General features: G+C 40.0%; 1 protein-coding gene across 8 annotated transcripts in view; it reads right to left on the bottom strand.

The window, feature by feature from the left end:
• Positions 1 to 22,689, bottom strand: part of Tenm3 (teneurin transmembrane protein 3) — a 458,688-nt gene that overhangs the window by 396,282 nt on the left and 39,717 nt on the right. The gene's annotated exons all lie outside the window — the stretch shown is intronic.

The raw sequence follows: 22,689 nt of genomic DNA on the forward strand, positions 1-22,689 counted from the left end.
GATCACCTGGGTGGCCACACACGGGACCCTACAGTAACATGCCAGCGTCCTAAATTCCACTTGCTTGCAACTGTGGAGAAGGCTCCTTGGGAAAATTTCTCCCGTGGCTTGTTTTATACATAGTGCATCATAAACAAGCAGACAATTAAAAGAGTTGATTAAAACTGACTGTGATTTTATGGGCTGAGATAATTGATTTGGAGAGTTTTTGCAAAGAAGGTGAAATGTTGGCTTTCTAAATCAAAAAAAAAAAAACACAATTGTTTTAATTGGTCCATACATCTCATTAGCCCAGTTGTCTAGGAGACAGAAGAGGTACTAAACTTAAGATAGGTTTTAGAACGGATGACCATACACCAACATGATTAAATCAAGACATTTTGAACAGTGTAAGGAGGCTGTGTTGGTGACACAGGGACAATAGGATAAATTCAGATTATTCTCGCTACATACCTTGAGACTAAGAGTGTGGCGTGCTCAGTTCTGGCTATGTGGCTCCCACAAAAGCCAAAGGTATGTCACTTTTTGGACAAGTCCATCTGTGTCTCACATAGACAACTGTTACTGCCTCTGTTTATATCTGGCAGGAAATTGTCAGAGTTAGATAGCACAATATAATATAATTCTAAGTCCCAACTAATCAGAGGCCACTAGAAATAAAGCAATTTGACTCTGAAACAGCACTCAGTCAGGAGAGGTTCCTGCAGTAACCTGGGAAGCTGGTCCCCCACTCTTCCCAAATAGATCTCAGCGGAGGTGTCGATGTTTTCGTTCAAATCACACTGACCTGTTACAGTCACTGCATTTCCAGCGCTATTTCAAAGGGAGGCAAACACCAATAGCTTAACCTGACATCTCTAAACATGATGCCATCATGTAGATACCTTTGTGACGTTGGGTGACATTTGTGGCAATGCTGAGTAACTGCTGGCACTTAGTGGGAAGACAGAGCAGAGGTCTTGTGAGAAAATTACTCCCAGGTGACAAAATATTGAAAATTCAATTATGCTGTGTTTATTACAGGCTTACATTAGCAACTATAGTCCTAATAAAGACCTTGATACTAAACAAATTAATGGGAACACCAGGGGGTACTTAGGGAAATATTTTTCTCTGTGTAGTATTCTACGGCATTGATTTCTAAAGTGCTCCCAATGACAGTGCAGACCTTTCTGAAGAAATTCTCGACGTAAATTATGTGTATAAGAACGTGTGACATGTTAAAGTACTCAAGATTATGAAAACAATTTTAAAATATAATGACAGTGTGCAATAAATTTAATGTTTAACATTTCACGTTATGCGTGTGGATAAATCATCTCGGAAAGACAATCTGCTGGATGCAAATAAGGAGAAACCATAATGGGGAGGCACAAATGGTCTGAATTCTAATTAAAACAGTATGTCATGGAAGTCAACGCATTCATTTTCCCGTCACAGAGCTGATTTAAAAACATGTCCTCAACATGAAGGGCTTCATAAGGAGCGTAGACAATACACATATCTATTTCTTCACAAAGAAAATGAAATTATTTGAGTGTAAGGGCTAAGATTTGTTTGTATTGACTCCTTCTATCTTCTTCGATACCGTGCCTCAGTCCGTGAGCACTTCTCCCATCCATCTACGTTAATTCGGTGATTGGATTTTAATTTTATTCATTTATATTTTTGCTGCTGCTTATTGAACCCGAGGTTTTGTGCATGCTTAGCATGCACTTAGGACCCTAACCTCTAGTTGTTAAAATATTCAATTGGTCATCTGCTTCAGACATGCGTCATGCATGGCACAGAACAGGCTTAAGATCTTGATTCTCCCCTCCCTTCCCCAAGATACAGATATTTTCAAAATAATACCTTAAATGTGGAATGTCTTAGAAACCAAGGGTGATAATATGGGAATTTAGGACTGAACCACTTTAGTTGCCCTTTGGGTTACAAGAACAACTGAATGAAAGAGATGCTTAAGTTGACCTTTGAAAGATTGGGAGCAGTTTGATCACTAAGGGTTGTCAGGGGACTCCTGCAGGTTGTCAGCAATGACGATCAAAGCAAAATGAAAAGAACCACATGGTTTACTTATGGGATGGGCAATATGACAGGGTCCATTTTAATGTCTTCATCATCAAACTCAAGAATAAAATAACCAGAGGGTCATACAATTTGGTATTTAAATAACAGGAAAGAGAGCTTCGGAAACACAAGTCTTTCTGTGTAGTTTGACTGGACTCATTTCTAGGCTCTTCTGGGAAATGGAGCAAGTCTGGAGAGGTCAAGAGAAATGAAGAAGAAATAAAAGTTTCTAGAAGAAAGGAAGGAATAGGAGAAGAGCAGAAATTTGAATGTCCTCATATATCTATTTACCCAAGACTCAGGAGCGTTTTCAATAAATAAATAATAAATGGTTAGCACTTGATATAAGGATTTGACCACGGAAAGATTTCAAATAGGGGAGTAAAGCAAAGGAGTAACCTTGAGAAAGATTTTGGAAGTGATTGGTAAGTAATGGGAAGGAAAAATAGAAAATTAAGCTCACTTTGGTAAATCACTGTGATTGCCATGATGCCACAGATGTAATGTAAGCCACCAGGCAGGTTTATTGTGTTATAAAATCTACAGAAGTTTATGCTTGAAAACTTTAAGAATTCTCCACTGTGAAGGAGAAAGAATATGTTTAGGCCACAACTCCCGGTTTAGAGTTAGATGATAATATGATTTTAGGTGAGAAACAGGAGAAAAGGCATTGACCAAGTGTCAGACGGCCAACAAGGAAAGAGCAGAACTCAAAAGCAAGCTTACCAAAGATCCGGGCACCTAACACAAGACAAACGAAGAAACTATCGCAACTCCACGAGTAACCAAATGCTAACAGGATTAACCTTCAGAGGGGAAAGGGATATCTGAATGATGGCTGGAAAAATGAAAAACAAAGGCAGAAATCTCTAGTAATAAAGCCATGTGACTAAAGAGGTCCTGTAGATCTTCAAAGAGTTAGTTCTAGCCCCATAGGCTTCACTTTTCAGCCGTGAGGTCTTTGAAAAGTCACAGACAATCACCCTGCATGTTATGAAGGAATAAAAATAAAAGCTTGGGTAACAATGTCTTTATGAAATGAGAATCTAAAATAAATTTCAGATTTACTTGTACTGAACGTATTGAAATACTTTTCAAAAATGTAGCATAGCCCGAAGGATAGCCAAAGATGCGTTGAGAAGATGTCTGCTCAGCAGGGACAGGTTCCAAAAGCTTCCCAAATGGTCCTAGGGAGGAGGCAAGATGCTGAGTCTCTAAGTCATGGTCCAGAGACTTCTAGCACAAGACAGATTGGGCTCACTTCCTAGGCTCATCGTATGGGCCAGCAGACGATTTTTCTGTCATGATTTTAAAGATGAAGAAAAAAAAATGAGAGTTTTAAGACACCAAGAAAGCCACTGAAAATGAGAGATGTTGCCCACACTTCCAGTGAGATGTAATGGGCGATAGGACACTTGAAGCAGAAAGATATTCACGCATTGAATAATCAGTAATGTCAGTGGCTGTGGGATGTGGTCCATCGAAATGTCTTCTTCAGCATGAGATGGGTAACCACTATTTCCTATGTAAATGAAAAATTAAGGTCTTTGTTTTATAATTACCTTGTATCTTGAGTTGTGTTGTGGTATATCGAAAGACTTAGATTTGCAGGTTTTGCTTTTAAAAATGACTATCTGTTAATTGATAATTATCAAACATTTGCTTGCAAACAACATGACCTGGGAAGAAGGTAAGCCACAGAAGAAATATAAACAAAATATATTTAATGCATAATAAAATAATTAGGAGTTATTAATAACCCAAACTCCTGTCAGAATTATTTCAAAAAAAATCTGAAGATGTCAGTGTCATACTTAATATGAAAAATATGCAAAATACAGTTAAAAGAAACAGACTACAGGTTTATGTTTTTCAAAACATAATGAATCTGTTGACAGGATATATATCGCTGTTATTTATAATCCCATAGTGACAAGAAAATGTCACCAATTACTGGTTTCAATGACAGACACAATTTATTCCTAATGATTTATACCCATTAGGGAGAAAAATGTAGGCTACAATAAGATAAGCTACCCTCCTATTCTCCAGGAATAGCAACTTCTCTGAACATGCATGGGCAAAGGATAACGAGCTATTTTTGTTAATTTACCTATATAACACCTTAAGTTACAAACTAAACTAATATATTCGCAAGTATGACTTTAAAAACAGATATCACCAAAAATATAGTGTCCAAGGAGTGGCTTTCCAACCATTTTTGCATCTATCTGTATCTCTTTAAATGCGAACTGGCTTTCAAGATGGGAGGAATACGATTTAAAATATATATGTATATATATTTGGGATAGAAGGCTGGTACAAGTAAGGAGTATGGACTTGTGTGTGGGAGACCTTAAGGAGAATATTATATGTTTATTTATATGATTGTTTAGCTTTTTAATGATGTGCATGTAGGTGTGCGTGTCTGCGTGTGTGCATTCACGCAAGTGTGATCACAAAGTGACAAAAACGCAGGTCAACAGGCTCACCGGCAAATGTCATCGCTCTCTGAGGCATCGATGGCTTAAGGAGGGGACAAATTCTAGTGTCTCCAGAAATGAAGGAGACACGAGCTGAGTTGAGAGGAAACTGAATGAAAAAGGCTAAGGCTCGATGTAGGATCCGCTTATGAAGGAACACATATCAGGCTGATAGGGTGTTTTGAATACACAAGGATCACAGACTCACTTCTCCAGTGCCAGAGAATAATGACACGAAGCCCAAGGATCAGATTTCTCCACTTCATACCAATAAACGAGGGTAAAAAGCCTGGGAAATTTTTGAAGTCAACCCAGATACTTCTAATTCTGAAAAGCCACGCTATCCATTTCTGCGGTACATTGTCAGACCTCCATGCGAGAAAGATGACTAACATCTCACAGTCCGGCAAGATAACTAACGCCAGGCTTTGGATTGGGAACGACAATCATCTGGCACGTTCCTTAGGAGCGTAAAGAAGAGCTGATTTTCAGGCATCATTCTCCTAGAAACAAACTGATTATTGCATGAATATTCTCCCAGAAAAAAATAATAAACGGAGCCAGATTGTGTTTTGAGAGCCTGTAATATCTCAAGAAAGTTACTGGTGATAATATGTGAGGAGATTTGGAGTAGAAATGAATCATGTATGGAAATCAAGTATGTCCACAGTTAAATAAAACAGTATGTTCCACGGTTAATCTTTCTTTGAAAAGTTCCTGAAAGAGGAAGAAAAAAAATGTTACTGAGTTCATTTTCTTCTGAAATAGGCTAGATTATGTTTTTGTGTTTGTTTTTTTTAAAGGCTGACTAAACTAAGGACGAGGCTTACCAGTATTGATTGTGCTTGCCTCGTGTGTGTGTGTGTGTGTGTGTGTGTGTGTGTGTGTGTGTGCAAGAGGCCAGGCCAGGCCCTGGGTTCAATCCTCAACACAGCATGAACTGGGTGTGGCAGCGCATGCCTGTAATTGACTACCCAGGAGACAGAAATAGGAGGACCAGATTTTAAGGTCACCCTTAGCCACACAGAGAGATCAAGGACAGCTTGCACTACATGAGATCCTGTCTCAGAAAAGAAGGAAAAAAAGTGACTGAAGTATTTGGACAATGTCAGAGACTTGGCATTTATCTGCTACCTCGAGTACCTGGAGTACTGTGACAGGGCCCAGCTAGGAACGTTCTGTGTAGGCCTCTAAGCACGCTTTCTAAACATAGAAAATAGTATAGTTTTTTTAAATATTTACCGGAGAAAAGCCATTAGCATTAGGACATATGAATTGAGAAGTCTGAGATGACCTGGAAATGTGGCTGGGAAGTGAGAACAAATGAAAGGTAAGACTTGGTAGATTATCATCCCTACTGCATTAATGCAAAGGTCATAGTGCCATTCTTCACAATACACCATGTACTTAGAGACACAGGAACAAAAGAGACTTAGAGGGCTGGAGAGATGGCTCATAGGTTAAGAGCATTGCCTGCTCTTCCAAAGGTCCTGAGTTCAATTCCCGGCAACCACATGATGGCTCACAACCATTTGTAATGAGGTCTGGTGCCCTCTTCTGGCCTGCAGACATACACACAGACAGAATATTGTATACTGTATATATATATATATATATATATATATATATATATATATATATATATATACACTACTTTAAAAAAGAGACTTAGATTATGCTTCACTGATACAAAATTCAACCTGGATTTCCTACCATGGTAGCTGGCATATGAGATTTTTCCTTCTTTTTTGTTTTTGTTTTTGGAGACAGGGTTTTTCTGTGGCTTTGGAGCCTGTCCTGGAACTAGCTCTGTAGACCAGGCTGGTCTCGAACTCACAGAGATCCGCCTGCCTCTGCCTCCCGAGTGCTGGGATTAAAGGCGTGCGCCACCATCGCCTGGCTGAGATTTTTCCTTCTTAATCATCATACCTCGTTTTAACCCATCTTGACCTTTGCTGACTCCCTCTTGAGGTATATCCTCAAGAAAACCTTGGCAAAGTTAGATTTGTATCTTCCACAAAGGTAACACATTTTAAAAATGGTTTTACAAGAAGATACAGTTAGAAGGGCATCATCATATTCAAAGACTGTGGGTAAAAACAGTGCATTATTTTTAATGTTTCCAATTGACTTAAACCATTTTGCTTATAAAACCCCTTTCTTATTGCAGTGAGACAATGATTTAAACTAAGGAGTGTAAAGTAAATTCAGTCTCGTGGATGCTTACGGTGACGTACATGACAAACACAAACCTCTTTCTGTCTCACTGAAATGTCACTTCTCTGAGCACTACGTCTGCTTACTGCACGGATTATGGGGCGTTCCATTCTAGAGGGTCCGCTGTGGTGGGTGTGTTATTTGTTTTTCTGTGACTGTGACAAAATGCATAATAAAGCAACTTAAAAGCAACAAAACGCACATGGGTCGAAAGACCCCCACCATACCACTCCTTGGCACATACATGTCCAAAAGACCCAGTTCCCTACTACAGAGACACTTGCTTGGCCGTGTTCACTGCCTCTCCAGGAAGTGGAAACAGCCCAGATGTAATTTAATGGACAAATGGACAATGAAGAAGTGGTACATGGACTCAGTGGAATTCTATTTAGTGGCAGCTAAAAACAAAACCATGAAAATTTTAAAGAAGTTACATCTCACCCTCAATAAAGAAGATTCTTTCCTCCAGCAAAAATAAGGGCTACTACATTTGCTCAAAATACAGGAAAATGTAGCAGTTGAATGCCTAGCATGAGTTGGGATAATATACAATACAACTCTTGACCTAAGGTTCAGAAAACGTCAAGGAAGAAGGGGTGGAAAGAGTATAAGAGTCAGGAGCCAGGATGTCTGCTGTTAGGGAGTGTCTTCTAGACATGATAAAGATGCTGTACCCATGATAGGGAGATGCTGTACCCATGAGAGCTCAATAACAGGGTTGCCTGAACAATGACCTGCATACTGACTTGGCAATACCCGTCCGTATGCCAACACAGACAGGGAAATTTCCAAAGCCCAACCGCTAGTCAAACAGCTATAGACAATCTGTGACTTCTGAGTGAGGAAGGACCAATTTTCTCCAGGAATGAGTCTCATGGTAGGTTATCTAATTCCTGGTCATCACTCATAAACACAGGTACATATGAGGAACATTAAATGAACTCTGTGTATGTATCTATGTCTGCATACATAGAATGCTAATTCCAGAAGAAAAAGGCATGAGTTTGAGAGGGGGTGGAGGTGGGACATGGGAGGAGAGAGGGGTGAAGATAGTATAAATACAGTATTCTGGTATGAAATGCTAAAAGAATTCAATTAAAAACAGAAATATATCTTATAGAAAGCATTAACTGAAGCTCCAAATCCTCCCTGTTTTTTTTTCCAGGAAAATAAGTCTTGCCTGACAGCTGCCAATTTAACAGTGAACTATAGATTCCACACAAATTACTGAAGACGCGTAAGAAAGTGGTCATTATCTCACTCGCTCGCGAGCAGCTCTCCTTTCGGTTCTCATGCCTTAGCAAGAGCTGAGTTTGGGTGGCACAGGAGAAATTACGACACTCCATAGAATGCGCTCTGCTCTGACTCTCTGTATGCATCTCTGACTATTTTAAAACAAAATAGGAATTGAATTCAAATCTACACAAGATGACAGCCCCAAGGCAACCGTAGACCTTTCAATGCAACTGCTGACTTGAACTATTGAGGTCAGAGTCCTTTGTCAGTCTTCATGAGACCAAAGGGCACTTGGCAATGTGAGGACAACTTAGGCACCCTGCACACGTCAACTACATAACGCCACTGTTTGCGACTCTCGAGTAGAAAGGGAATGGGATCTTCTCCATAGTTTTGCACAGGAAAATCTGGGCTATTGCTGTTTTGAGTCCTGATGGAAAGCCAATAAAATACACAGGAGCAAAACAGTCTCTGGTTCTGCTCTGCAATCCCTAGGTTCTTATTCTAACGGGAGAGGAAGGGTATTGGCTTCTGCAGAGGTTAAGTGAAGGGCTGTGGTGATCTTCTTCCTGGATGTCGAATGGTCACAGAGTGGCCTGTTCTGAGGATGACCTGAGAAACGTGGAGACATAGCTTTCTCTAGAATCTAACTGGATCTGCTGCTGTACACTGTTTGTCCTGTTCCACAATTAAACGGTGATAGCTTCCTTATGCTCATTTATGTCTGTTGTCTTGTAAAACTTTCATATCTGTATACTGTCATATGGACTTTGGTGTGACTTTCTTATCTGTATACTGTTACACAAACTTTGGTGTGACTTTCTTATCTACTGTGACCTTACGCCATTATTATTCAGGTGACAATGTTTCAAGTATTACTTTACTGGCCTTTATTTTTTTTCCCTACAGTTGCATTATCTTCCTACGATTTTCTGTCAAAGCTAGGAGTCATCCTTACCTCCTTCCTCTCCTTCCACATCGCAAGCCCCACCCATACATCTTCCTCTACATTGCTTATGTCACCCTCTTGAGTCACAGCAGAACTTGGCTTCCCAATTCCAAATTCCAGTCAGCATTCATCAAGTGCCAACTCTGCACAAGGACATGCATTGCACAGGACTACACACCAGGACAATGTGAAGGATGTGGATTGCACAGGACTACACACCAGGACAATATGAAGGACATGGATTGCACAGGACTACACACCAGGACAATGTGAAGGATGTGGATTGCACAGGACTACACACCAGGACAATATGAAGGACATGGATTGCACAGGTCTACACACCAGGACAATATGAAGGATGTGGATTGCACAGGACTACACACCAGGACAATATGAAGGACATGGATTGCACAGGTCTACACACTAGGACAATATGAAGGATGTGGATTGCACAGGACTACACACCAGGACAATATGAAGGACGTGGATTGCACAGGTCCACACACCAGGACAATGTGAAGGATGTGGATTGCACAGGACTACACACTAGGACAATATGAAGGATGTGGATTGCACAGGACTACATGCCTGGGCAACAGCAAGGACGTGGATTGCACAGGACTAAACACTAGGACATTATGAAGGCCACGAATGGCACAGGGCCACACACCAGGACAATACGAGGCCTTTCGCATGACTCCTATAGTCATTTGTACCGGCTTTGGAAGTAGATTTCATTTGTCCCAGCTTTTAAACCATCAACTTTTTTGTGCTTGTTGGATTTGTTTGTTTGTCTCCTGAGACAGGGACTCACTGTGTAGCCCTGGCTGGCCTAGAACTCAACATGTAGGTCAGGCTGTTTTCCAATTCACTATGAACTGCTTGCCTCAACTTCCCTAGTATTGGGATTAAAGGCACATGCCACCATACCCAAGTTAACTTTCAATATTAATTTCCGGTTGCTTCCCCCAAAGACTCCTCCAGATCTGGAAGTTTTCTTACAAAGGTAAAGCAACTTCCCCTATCTTTTCCAAGCGCCTGTCTGTCTGTTTGTTATTTTTTGGATGAGCATATACTACTTACTACACTGCCACCTTCTCACATCTTGTTCAGGCTTCACAAGTCTGGAAAACCTTTACGTTTCTGCCTCCACGTTACTCTCTCACTCCCGTGCGTAGTTCAGCAATGTATTGCCTTCTGTCTCATCTTTGAACAGCCCAGCATCTCTAAGCCCAGACAGCTTAACTTAAAAAATATATTGTTCCTTAAAAAAATCTCTCAAAATATTTAATATAAGAATATCCAAGAATATATTTACTACATTATTTTAAAATAATTAACAACATAAAATAGATTTGAATACTCACTTTTGACATGGCATCTAATGTCCATAAATCTATTACATATGCTGTTTTTGCTATGTATTTTAAAGGTTATAAATTACAGTGAGTGAACAATTGTGAATTATCACAAATGCAGATTATAGTTGGTACTATAAGACTGTTAAGAAACTACCAAATCAGAATTTAGCGTCTTCAAACTATTTACAGATCTTAGCAATCCTATTTCATCTTTTCTCAAAGTTAACAACAAAACTCTGAATTGACTTTTCACTTAGACATCATCAAGTATTCCCTAATTAAGTTGAATGACATTGACAAAAGTGGGCTGAATAGATAGAAAATAAATTACTACACCACACGGCACATTAAAAATTGAAACATATTAAATGTTTAAAAAGATGCAGCAGGTTTGAAAAGGTGACTATTTCCAAGCTAAAGGAAAACACAAGTATCATTAAAATGGGTATATTTAAGTATTTCTTATAAACTTTTCATATCAAAAAATATCAAAAGTGATAAGAAATTAAGAAAAACATTTGCAAGGCATCACCTTCTAAATATTCACAGAGACAAAAACGATTAATAAGACCATCTTATACACAAACCACTTCTAACTTAATAAGAAAAAAAAGTACACCAACACTTGTCTATATCCATTTGTGAGTAGACACACACACACACATACACATTGCGGGTCTTTTCCGACAGCTATGCATTAATGGGAGAGATCTAACTCTTGCCTGCTTTAGGGTTTTCATTTATTTAATAAGGCTACAGAAATGTTGCGGAAATGAGCCGCCTGTACTGAGTTGGATTAAACACAGATTTTCTTTGTAACTTGAACCTCTGGTAATTAGTGTGCGGTTGTTGACAGAAAGCAGAATTGTGCCGTCTCGGGTCCCCTAGATCTGCTAAAAGCTAAATTCCTTTCTGCTTGGAGTTGGATTCGCTGTTCTTCATCACTGTTGAGACCTCTGCACATGTTCGCGAGGAGAAAGCCCACAGTGAACAAGAGGCCTATGTATGAACGGCCTGCTGAACCTGAGCCATGATGATCACACCCACAGGGGAAAATGCAGCCTATGCTCTGATGCCTTTACCTTCAGTTTTTCATAGGTCAAGAAGACCCATTGCTTCATATAACCCAACAGAATAATAAAGGCATGATTGAGAATGCTCAAAAGAATACAAAACCATACACTTGTGTGAACAATACACATATATGAAAAGATAGTCAGCCCATTGTATAAAAATGATTATAAAGTGAAACAAAGAGTGAGACAGTCTCATCTACCAAATGGCCAAAAATTTAATCAGGGAACACTGTCAATGCCTTATGGGAAAATCCAATTTCCCATGCTATTGACAGGAGTTGGGAAATCTGTTTTCCAGGTCATCTTGACAGAGTAAATAAAAAACCTTAAATTTCATTGTCTTTGGCTCCAAGAATTTATTTGATAGTAATAGCAGGATTAAAAACAAAGACATAGGAATGAATCTAGCAATTACAAAATAATAAAGTTGCTCTGATTCATTTATTTATATATCTAAGCTAACAATAAATATGTTATATATATTAAGTCTATAAAATACATGATATTTTAAATTATATGCACTTTAGAATGAGCAAATCAAGCTAATCGCATACGGAACATCTTAAATGTCATTTTTCATGAATAGAATATATTGTTACTAGCTGCTGTGCTCACCCTGTATAATAGATCTTTAAAACTTGTCCCTCCTGAGTGATATGTTTTTTTTAATCATTTGGACATCTGCTCACTGCCTTCCCACATGTAACCTTACAGTGGTCAAAATTCAAACAACATGGCTGGCCAAGTGGAATGGGGAATCATCAGTAAATTAAGATAAACCTTATCATGGAAACAGTTGGCTGTAGAGCCTCTAATCCCATGGAGGACCTTAGCTCAACAGGAAAACTGAAATTTTCTCTCTTGTTTCTGTTTAAAGACGTCCTTGATCTATTTTATTCCTCTTAATCGTGTGTGTGCATCTGTCTGCACACAGGTGCCAATGAAGGCCAGAAGAAGATGCCATTTCTTTGAGTTGGCATTCTAAGTGGTTATAAGCAACCTGGTGTAGGTGCTAGGGATTGAACCCACGTCCTTTGGAAGAATAATACACTTTAAACCATTGAGCTACCTCTCAAACCCATGCAATAACAGTGAATGAAATAGAGCCTGGGAGTTTGAAGGCGAATGGGAGAGGGACATATAAGAGGGTTTGGGTGGAGGAAAGGAAAGGGAGAAATGTTATAATTGTATTATTATCTCAGAAAAGAAAAAGTATAAAGAAGAAAATGTGTAAATACAGAACAGGGACTAATTAAAATATCTCTTGTCTCTCTGCTGTCTAATGACCAGGTCAGGCTAAGCAAGCAAAATAGATTAATGGGGTGAATTTTAGAAGTCATAATGTTTTATTCTCAAATTCATTTGTGGTTCCACTTTTATCATGTCTGTCACATACAATCATTAACTTGGGTTATTCAGACATTATAAATAGTGGTTAATGCTTTCCAATTTCCTAGGGATTATCAGAAACCCTGCACTCCAAATAGGCTCCTCTGAACTGCTGAGCTCACCTACAAGCACAGTTTGTGCCCCGCCTTCTCCATGGTGGTGCTCCAGACAGAGAAACCCAAGACACGATCCATTATAAGGAAATGGCTCAGGCTTGTTTTCGGAAGTAACTGACATTTTGTTCAAGCATGTTCAAATCCCTTGGGCTTCTCCATCTGCTATATGTCAAAATTTTAAGATCTCTTTTTGAACTTTAGCATTGCGTAGAAGCAATTCAAAACACTAGATTCCTCCGCCTTGATCACTTGGGTTTTGAGAAATTTAGTTTCAATGATTGTTCCTCAAAGCCATCACCTCCCAAATATGCAGTGTTCAAACAGTAATCACCATTCTGTTTCTTTAACGATCTAATATTAGTTATTTGTGGAAGTAAGCTTACTGGTCCTCATCTCCTGGTGTGTGTGTGTGTGTGTGTGTGTGTGTGTGTGTGTGTGTGTGTGTGTGTGTGTGTAAATATGGCTTGGTCTCAAGGGCATTTTCTTAAAATTAAAATCTAAAATCGTACAAACCTAATGGTGGTTACAAAGAATAAGAAATCTACATACCTGGGGAAACACTACCAAAGTCCCCAAGTCCAGGCACCAAAACCAATGCTGCCCATTTTCTATTAGACTCTGCACTTGTGACGGTAGTTATACAGCTGCATAGAACTAATTAAAAGGAAATAGCAGTTTTCAATAAGGACGCAATTTCCCCCTAAATCTTTGGATGACACAGAGTCTCAAGTCCAGCAGATACCATCACTTTCCTTATGGATTGTCACCCAAAATAAACGGAAAATTATCCTTTATAGCATACATCGATATAATTATACACACCAAGACAAATATCTCAAGCCTTGTGGAGCTGAGGTATCTAAGCCTATACTCTATACCCCAGATGCACTTCTGGTTCTGGACCCTTGAGGTGACATTCATTGCTCATGTTCACCTTCATCTCTTCCACCCCCACCTTCACCTACTTCATTTCTCTTTCTCTTCCTAGAAAGAGGCTGAAATGTTACAGGGTGTGGGGGTGATTCCTTCTCCGGCACTGCCCTCCCCTAGGAGATGTCAGCCTCACTCCCCTTTCCTTGCTAAATCGAGCTCTGAAAAGGACAGTTTCTGTTTGCAGGAACCTGGACGAGGCTTTGACGGTGCTCCCGACTGTGCAATGTGATGGCAATGGGGATCTTCCCCTCCCGCTAAAAGGCTCTCTTTGGCACTATCTGTGGCTGGCTGTTCTATGACCATGAGTCTAGGGATCACGCCCCCACTCTGGGAATTACAGTTTTGCTTCTTTTTTGTTTTTGTTTAGGCCACAGTGGACAATCCCTCTGGGTTTCTTTTATTGGTCCTTCTACATCTTTGAATTAAATATTGGGGAACTAGAGGTTCTAGCTTTGGGGCCTCTTCTTTTTTGCAGTCTGTTGGTTTTCTGGCCAAAAGTTGAATTCTTTCCCTGGCTCTCTGCAGATGATGAATTCTATCTGAATTATAGATTTACAATCATTTACATGTGCATAAATATACATATTATGTAGGAAAATATGACTGCTCAGTAGGTTGCTATATGTTACTATTCCATGAGGACCTCAACTTCCACATGTCCCTGAAATGGCTAATTTCATCACAAACAATATTCTGTAACTCCCAATTGACATTAAAACCGTATTCCCAGGATCTCACACTAGAGAATATAGTCTTTTTATTGTATATCATAAAATATAATAAATATAATATATATATATATGTTGCAACTTTTGCTTGATGACAGATTCTGATAACGTAGCTCATGGTGGCCTCAAACATACAATTCTCCTGCTGCCTCTTTCTAAACATGCTGGTTTATAGGCACATGGCAACATAGCTAACATTTTGAGTGCATTTCTAAATATTCTCCTTTTTCCCAGATCATGAAATATTGATCCTTTTGATTGAACGAGTCTCCTCTTCTGCCTGAAGAGCTAGAACTAACTAAGAAAGCAGGTATCCCTTCTTTATAACAATATCGAGTGACCCAGCCATCTTCCCTATGTTCATCTCTTTAAAGATTCTACCCCCATTTTATCAGCACTGCAGCCTTGAGGCAGAAGCTTCCAGAACATGAACCATCAGGTGGACGAACCTCATTTGAAACACAGCAGCCTCAGAGTCTACACTTTATTCATTCACGCAGCAGCAACTTCTTTCCCACGTTCAGAATCTGTAAGAAGCACCAAGTTGAACCTCTCTCATGGAGAAGATGGTTCCCAAGTAGTGTTTTCAAAGTACTCTATAAAATATGCAAGTCTGAGCAGCATCCTTCTAATCAAAGCCCCTCCGAGTTGCTTTATCACCCAGAGCACAAAGTCCGTATTCCACAAAGCAGCTCTTTCCATGTGCGGAGGCTACAGGTACCGTCTCAGTTCTCACAGGTTAAGGGCACTAGATTACTTTTCTATTGCTGCAATAACTACCACAACCAAGGCAAGGAATAGAAGGGGTCTATTTGGGCTTATGGTTCCGGAGGGATAAATGTCTATTATGGCTGAGCAGAGCTGTGATAGCTGAAGCTGGAAGCTGAGAGCTCACATCTTGAACCACAAGTAGGAAGCAGACAGAGAGAAGCGGGCAATGTCCCATGGCTTTGAAACGTCAAAGCCTGTCCCGCGGTGACATACTTCATTCAACAAGAGCATGCTTCATAAGCCTACCAACACTAACTAGGGACCACATGTTTAAATATTTGAGCTTCTGGGAAGCATTCTCATTTAAAACAGCACAGGAACCAAACAATTTGCTACTTTAGGGACAGCTCTTAGAGGTTCCCCATGCTGTCTGAATCCTGGTTTCTATTGTTGCAAGGCACGATCAAAAGTAACTTGGGGAAGAATGGGTTACTTTTAACATACAGTTCCCCATCAGTCTATTACAGAAGGAAGTCAGTGCAGGAACTCACACAGGGCAGGGACCTGAAGGTGGGAGCTGATGCAGATGCCATGGAGGGGTGCTGCTTTGGCTTGTTCCTCATGACTTGCTCAGCCTGCTGTCTTACAGCACCCAGGATCACCAGTCCAGGGGTGGCACAAACCACAGTGAGCTGGGCCCTCTCATATCCATCACCGAGCAAATAAACGTACCACAGGCTTGCCCACGGGCCAATCTGGTGGAGGCATTTTTTCAATTGGGGCTTTCCCTCTTCCAAAATGACTCTAGCTGGTGTCAAATGCATATAATACTAGCCAGGACACATTTTCCTTCATTGTTTTGTCTGTCTTAGACTTTTAAACCTACTTTTGGATGCCATTTGCCCCGTTCTTTATGAAATGGTCTCTCCTCTCCTGCTCTTGTCCTTCCTGGCCACCATCTATTCTGTGCTGACATTGGCTTCGCAGATTTTGTTGTCCTAACACTTACCGTATTAAAATCCTATTACATGTCTACATATCTATTTGTCTAACTAGGCTGGGAGCTTCTAGAGGTCAAGAACTACATCTTACTCACTTTTTCTTTCCAACACTCGGTACAACAGTCAGCATTTATTATTCATTGAGTGAAGATGTAGTCGCTAAATAAGAAATGGAATCAATAAGTCACATCTTGACTTAATTCAATTTGCAGTTTCTGTGTGACTCAAAATAATAATATTTAAAGTCAAGGTAACAGTCATCAGGCATTCTTAATTGCTCCTTTTGCAAGTGTATATGCATTTGCATCTCTTTCAATATGCATTCAAATGCTTATTACATTTATTTTATGTACAGACTACTCATTACAGCAAAACCATCTCAAGTCAACCAAAGCATTTAAGAAAATCACAGTATAGTAAAACCAGCTCATCCAGACTCGTCACCAAATAATGTAGAAGATTTTCACATAAAATATTGCATGTCTGTGATATTAATAAACAGAATTACTATGCCTTGCCTTGAGAAGATTATTCTTTAAATAGCACACAAAAAAGTAGCTAGTTGCTCTTCAAACACTTGACTACACTCAAAATGGCAAATAAACCGAGCTTCTATGACGCTAACATTTATTTTTTCTATTTCAGTGATAATTATACCCATAAACCTGATTCAGCATTCACTACCACTGAATTCATTAATTAAAACAATTTCACTGCTACCACTGGGATTTCTCAAGGATATCAAAAACACATTCAAAAATCAAAATAGCATACATCATCAGTTTTAATATGTGCTTAGTGTGCTTTGCTTTGATTTTTAACTCTGCCACCACAAGAAGGCTCCGAATTTAAAGACAAGGAGTTTATCTCCTACACGATTTCTTTTTAACGAAACCATGTAGAATATAAAATGAGTTTAACAGAAATAATAACTCACAATACAGTTTCCTGAAAATCTCTTTTGGATGGAAATATATAAACCTATGCAAATATTTAAGTAAGAGCGATTATAATATGTCTTTATAATCCCGTGTATGTATGTCTGTGTGTGTTGTGTGTGTCAGTGTGGGTGTTGGAGATCCACCTGCCTCTGCCTTTCCAGTACTGGGGTTAAAGGTGTATGCCACCTAAATCTTACTTGAGTCATTACTTCTCTTCCCAAGAGTGACTTAAACCCTCCCATGCAGCGAGAACATTCATTCTTAAATGAAAATGATAGCTTTTGGCCAGAGGTGGCAAGTTGCAGTTGAAATTATAAATGCAGACACACCCAGAATATTCAATTATTTCGTGCACTGGAAACAATTGGAGTCTATCCGGCAAAGCAGCACCCTAACTCTGAGCTTGATTTAGTGAGCACCCCAGCATACTCTGTTAGCTGTTTGTGACATTCTAGAGCCCTGACATAAAACGGAAAATAGAATTTGCAATGGTAGAGCCTGCCAGCACTGACCACTACACTGCAGATCAGAGCCCCTAATGGAATTTTCATTCAAGCTATAACTTCGTATGTGTAACAGGATCTCACACAATTAAAATAACATGGAAAATAGCGTTTATTTCATACAGCAAGAGAATTCCATCTCAATTCTCCCAACCAATTTCCTCTCCAAAGGATGCAGGTGAGAAAAGATGGAGGAATGGAATCAGTCTAGTGAAGCAAACCTGCATCTGCCTTAGAATTACCTTCAGAAAATCCCAATACTATTCCTTGCATGCCAAGAGCATCCCCATCACTCACGGCATCACAGGTTGGTGACATCACAGCCTCCTGCAAGGCCACTAGTAGTTTCTCCCAAACTCTTCTAGAACAAAATTGGCCCAAAATAGTAATTTAAATTGCAAAGCAGCTCAAATTCTCTACTGAGAAGTGATATAAACAGTATCATAATAATGGCAAATTAAATCGGTTCAAGCGACATACCTATTTTTCAACTTATAGTACAGAAACTCAACTTTTAGACATTCTCTTTCCATACAGGAAGTTGACTTTTAAAATTCCCATTTCAAAGGACAAGTAAAACTGGTTCCCCGAAATGTATTTTTTAGCTGTGCAAAGCAAGTATCTTCCACCTAACAAAGACCCTACTTTAAAGTTACGCTCTCATTGCCAGTCCAATTAGCCCTTAATACTTTGGTATCACACACAATTAGTGTGGCTTTAGCGGGGTCCTGCGATGGGTGCATTGCTAAGACGCCAGGTGAGAAATGGAGTCTTGTGGGAATGATTTATTTTATTGTGTGAACCAGAGAGCATCAGTTAAATGGTCTTTTAATTGACTGGCTGTCTAAGGATCATGCCTTTGAGGGAAACACTACTTTTGAAATTTCCTTTGGCCAGGAGGGGAAGGAGCAGGCTGAAGCCTTTGAAGTCTATAGCCATCCGACTAATTATCAGCGCCATTCAATGCACGTTCATTTAATTACAGTAAATTGAAAAGGATGTGGGATTCTGAAAGAAAATAAGAAAGTCAGTAAATGGTGACAGAAATTACAGACTCTGCGAATCATCAGAGGAGACCCCAAATCTTGTCTTTCCTCTTCCTACAAGACCCTATACATACCTGACTATGGCCTAAAGCAGGAGAGGTAGGGAGAGGTGGATTGGAAGCAGGAATGTCAGGGAGGAGCATTTACTGTGAACCTAAGCTGGACAGATACTTGATACTGCTCATTTGGTTTAATTCTCATCATCACTCAAGGATATGATTTTCCATCTTTGTAAATAAAAACAACATCACACACTCACTTATAGCCAAGTCCTGACCTTAATACAAATCCAACATTTAAGCCCAACATTGTCTTTTCCCAATGAGCTATGCATAGCTCGCTGTTACTTCAGCTTTACCCAGGTAGACACCATAGCACAAAAAGATTAAGTGACTTGCCCTAGGTCCCAGAACTGGGAGACCCAGGGGCCAATAAGAAACCTTCCGGGAGGACTCTCTAGGCCTTGAGGCATGGTGACGCAGAAAGTAAGGCCACCTCCTCCTAGGCAGCCTGACACTGAGCACCATCCTTTGGTTAAACTTCAATTAAACATCACCCCCTCCCCCAGGAACACTAAGAGATCGACAGGACAAGAAAAAGTGAGATTAGCTCCCCCCACCCCCCCAACAAACCGCTGGCAGTTTAGCTGACCAAGTAGCAGGCATGGTATAAAGTGCTGGCAGGACCAGCGACGCAGACAACAGTGGTCAAGGATGGGGGGCAGATGTGAAGAGGATCGGAACCCTGAGAGCTGAGGTCTTCACTCCGGCAGCGTCTGCCACACCGCACTGTTAACCCGTTAAGATGAAATGCAAGTCTGCTGCTAACACTGGGAAGTGATGTACATGAGAACATTTTTAAGCCAAAAAGATGGATGTTTTGAAAACACCGCCAAGTCCTTTGTTCCTGACATTTAGATAGGCATCCAGAATCAAGATTAGATTAGTGGGAATTAGGTCAGGGGTCTTTCAAGCACACATCAGAGGGAGTAAAGAAGCCGAAAACGATCCAAAACCACGGGCAATTTTGCCTTTGATTCGGGTACCCATTGCGTTCATTTCGTAACCTTTCAAGGGCTTTCATGTTGGAGTGGCTGGTAATGGGGGGGGGTCACAGATCACCACCATCCAGTGTGTGCCGGTTTGCCAGACAGCTGACATATAATAAGGATTGCTCCCACAGACCCCAGTTCTATCAAGAAAGGCCTTCTCCCATACCCCAAGCTTGGAATTCCACGGGAAGCATCATAGACTGATTTTTTTTCTCCCCTCCAAATTCTCTGGAACGGCAAATTCTCATGGCTGATGAAAAGTAAGTTTAGAAAAAGAAAAGAGAAAAAAACAACAACACATTCTCCCTTGCTCTGAATCTGTGATCTCTTCCAACAGCGAGCCTTGTGGCGCGGTCCTATGGTCGTTACTCACATGGGATGCTCCGGCCCTCTGAGGCGCATCAGCCTCCCAGTGCCTCTAGCACCTCTTAACGTGAACTGGCAGACTCTTTGCCAACAAATAAAGGAAATCTGCTTCCCTTTAGTAACTTAACTTTTCTTTGGAGTTAGGCTAGAATGACAGGCACTCAGCTTGGATAGCTCTACAAACATCTTTTCCGAGGGAAAAGCAGCCTCGTTCACAGTCTTCCCATTGATGAAAATGGGCAGTGGGAACTCCCACGTTAAACTCAATGAAAACGCAGCCATATCTTGGTCCCTTATGGTGTCATTATGACGAATTATTTTACTTAAGTCTTCCATGTTCTCCTCTTTATATTGTAAAATATCACACACACACACGCACACAATGCACGCATGCACGCACACACACACACACACACACACACACGCCTGCACGTGCATGGGTGCATTAAGGACTTTGCCCGGTATCTAAAGCCAGTACAAGATGAATACAATTGGATAATGAATAACTGAGGAATCAATGAAATGTAAGTGGAAGATCAATACTCTGTCAAAGTTAGAGTAAATTAAAACACCCAAGGAGAGCAGAATTGAGATATTTTTTTTAAATTTTATGTTGGAAATATTCGACTAAAGGTAGTAGTAAAAGCAAAAATACAGTTCTGAGGATATTGTTTATAAGGGTATGAAGAGGACTCGTCTAGGGCAGGAGAGAGAGCCCTGTGATTATGATCATCACCCGCTCTTCCAGAGGATCCAGGTTTTGATCCCCAGCACCCACATAGAAACTCATGACCACCTTCCACTCCAGTTCTAGGGAATCCGACGATGTCTTCTGTCCTCTACAGGTTACAGCACACATGTGGCTCACAGACATACACGTATGCAAAGCATCCATACACATGAAATAAATAAAAAAAATTTAAATGACCTGTATATAACTACAAATTTTAATTCTTACCTTAGAGTAGCCAAGGAGGGGGAAAAACGCACATTTTTTTATATCAGGGCAAAAAAAAGTCTTCATCACCCTTATTTGATTTCACAACCCATCATTCTAAAGGCTGCTACATACCTCATATAAATGCTCTTCCTTAGAAGTAAATGTAATCAGTTAATGACTTTTTGCTCCTTCTGAGTAATCATTGATATTTCAGAACAAACAAATGAACCTGACATACTCTTATGGATGCACATATGAAAGACACGAAATGGCCAGGTTTCATGCCAATAACCTCCATCAATTCCTTTCCTCTTGTGTCCTTCCTCCAAGGGACCTCATCGAGGATTCTCAGACCACCAAAATGTTGTTTAAAAAGCAATCACAACCAGATCTTGAGGAAAGAGTAAGCCCAAGTTGAAGTTGCCACTGGTTAACTTAAATAATATTGCTTTTGACACTTTCTTCTGTGCTCTTAGCTGACCTGTTTACCTTCAGCAAGTGCTGCCAAATGTCCAGAGCTCCACGGGAAGGTCTGGATGGCATTTCCTAACTGCCGTCGGGGGGGGGGGGAATAAAGGTACGGCTTTTCTTCACTTTCCTTCTTTCTGTGAGCAGGCCCTTCCCTAGTTAATAAGAAATCTGCCATGATACATCACTAAAAATAATAAAATTAATACATAGTTAGCTAATATAAAATAAATTTGTGCCACAAAGATTTGGAGTGAAAAAGTAAGTCAAATCCATGTAAAACATTAAATAGAGACATGGATTATATATCTGCATGCATTGTCTTTTATGTAATTTTTTGTTGTGTAATTATGAAAATAAAGAGACCAAATGCAGTACCTGAGCATACACCTGTAGTTGCTCAAGAAGTCTCATGTGAAGTGCATGAAGCAATATTCATTTCAAATTATAAGTATTTAAGGTTAGTGACTTCTCTATCCACTATGAAAACTGATGTAAACACAGACGGTACTGAGGTGAATGGACTGGCTGAGGGAAATGTGGGCTGCATGATTCTAACACTCATTTTGTGAGATAGAATCTTCCTTGTTTCCTATTGATGGTGTTGGAATAAAGGCGGATACCATGGAGGACTCATACTTCCAACAGGAAGATACCGAGCGGCTGTTGGTAATTTAGCTTCACTTTGGACTAACGCATTAGAGGATTCTACATAAAATAAATTGTTTCCAATGATTTAAATGAAACTTCTCCGCCCCATGAATAGCAAGGAAATGCCTAGGCAGCAGGAGGGAGCACCGAGTCACGCTATATCTCAGCTGACACTGAAAACTAAGCACAGATCTGCGCTCCTGTTATATACCAAAGCTGAGAAAGATGCTCAATAAATAATAAAGGTGAAACATTATTAATACACAATCATCTTCCTTTTCACACATCCTGCAATTCTTCTGGTTTAATTTTCTCTTTGCTGTTTGATGTATAGGATAGACACTGCATTAATAAGAAACTGAAGGAGAAGCACACGCCTAATATTAAAAGCTGGAGAGATTTCTTTTTTAATTGTCTCTGTGTTGGTGCCATTGTTCCAATTCTTCTTAGCAG

This window comes from Microtus pennsylvanicus, chromosome 9 (genome assembly GCF_037038515.1).
Source record: "Microtus pennsylvanicus isolate mMicPen1 chromosome 9, mMicPen1.hap1, whole genome shotgun sequence".
NCBI lineage: Eukaryota > Metazoa > Chordata > Mammalia > Rodentia > Cricetidae > Microtus > Microtus pennsylvanicus.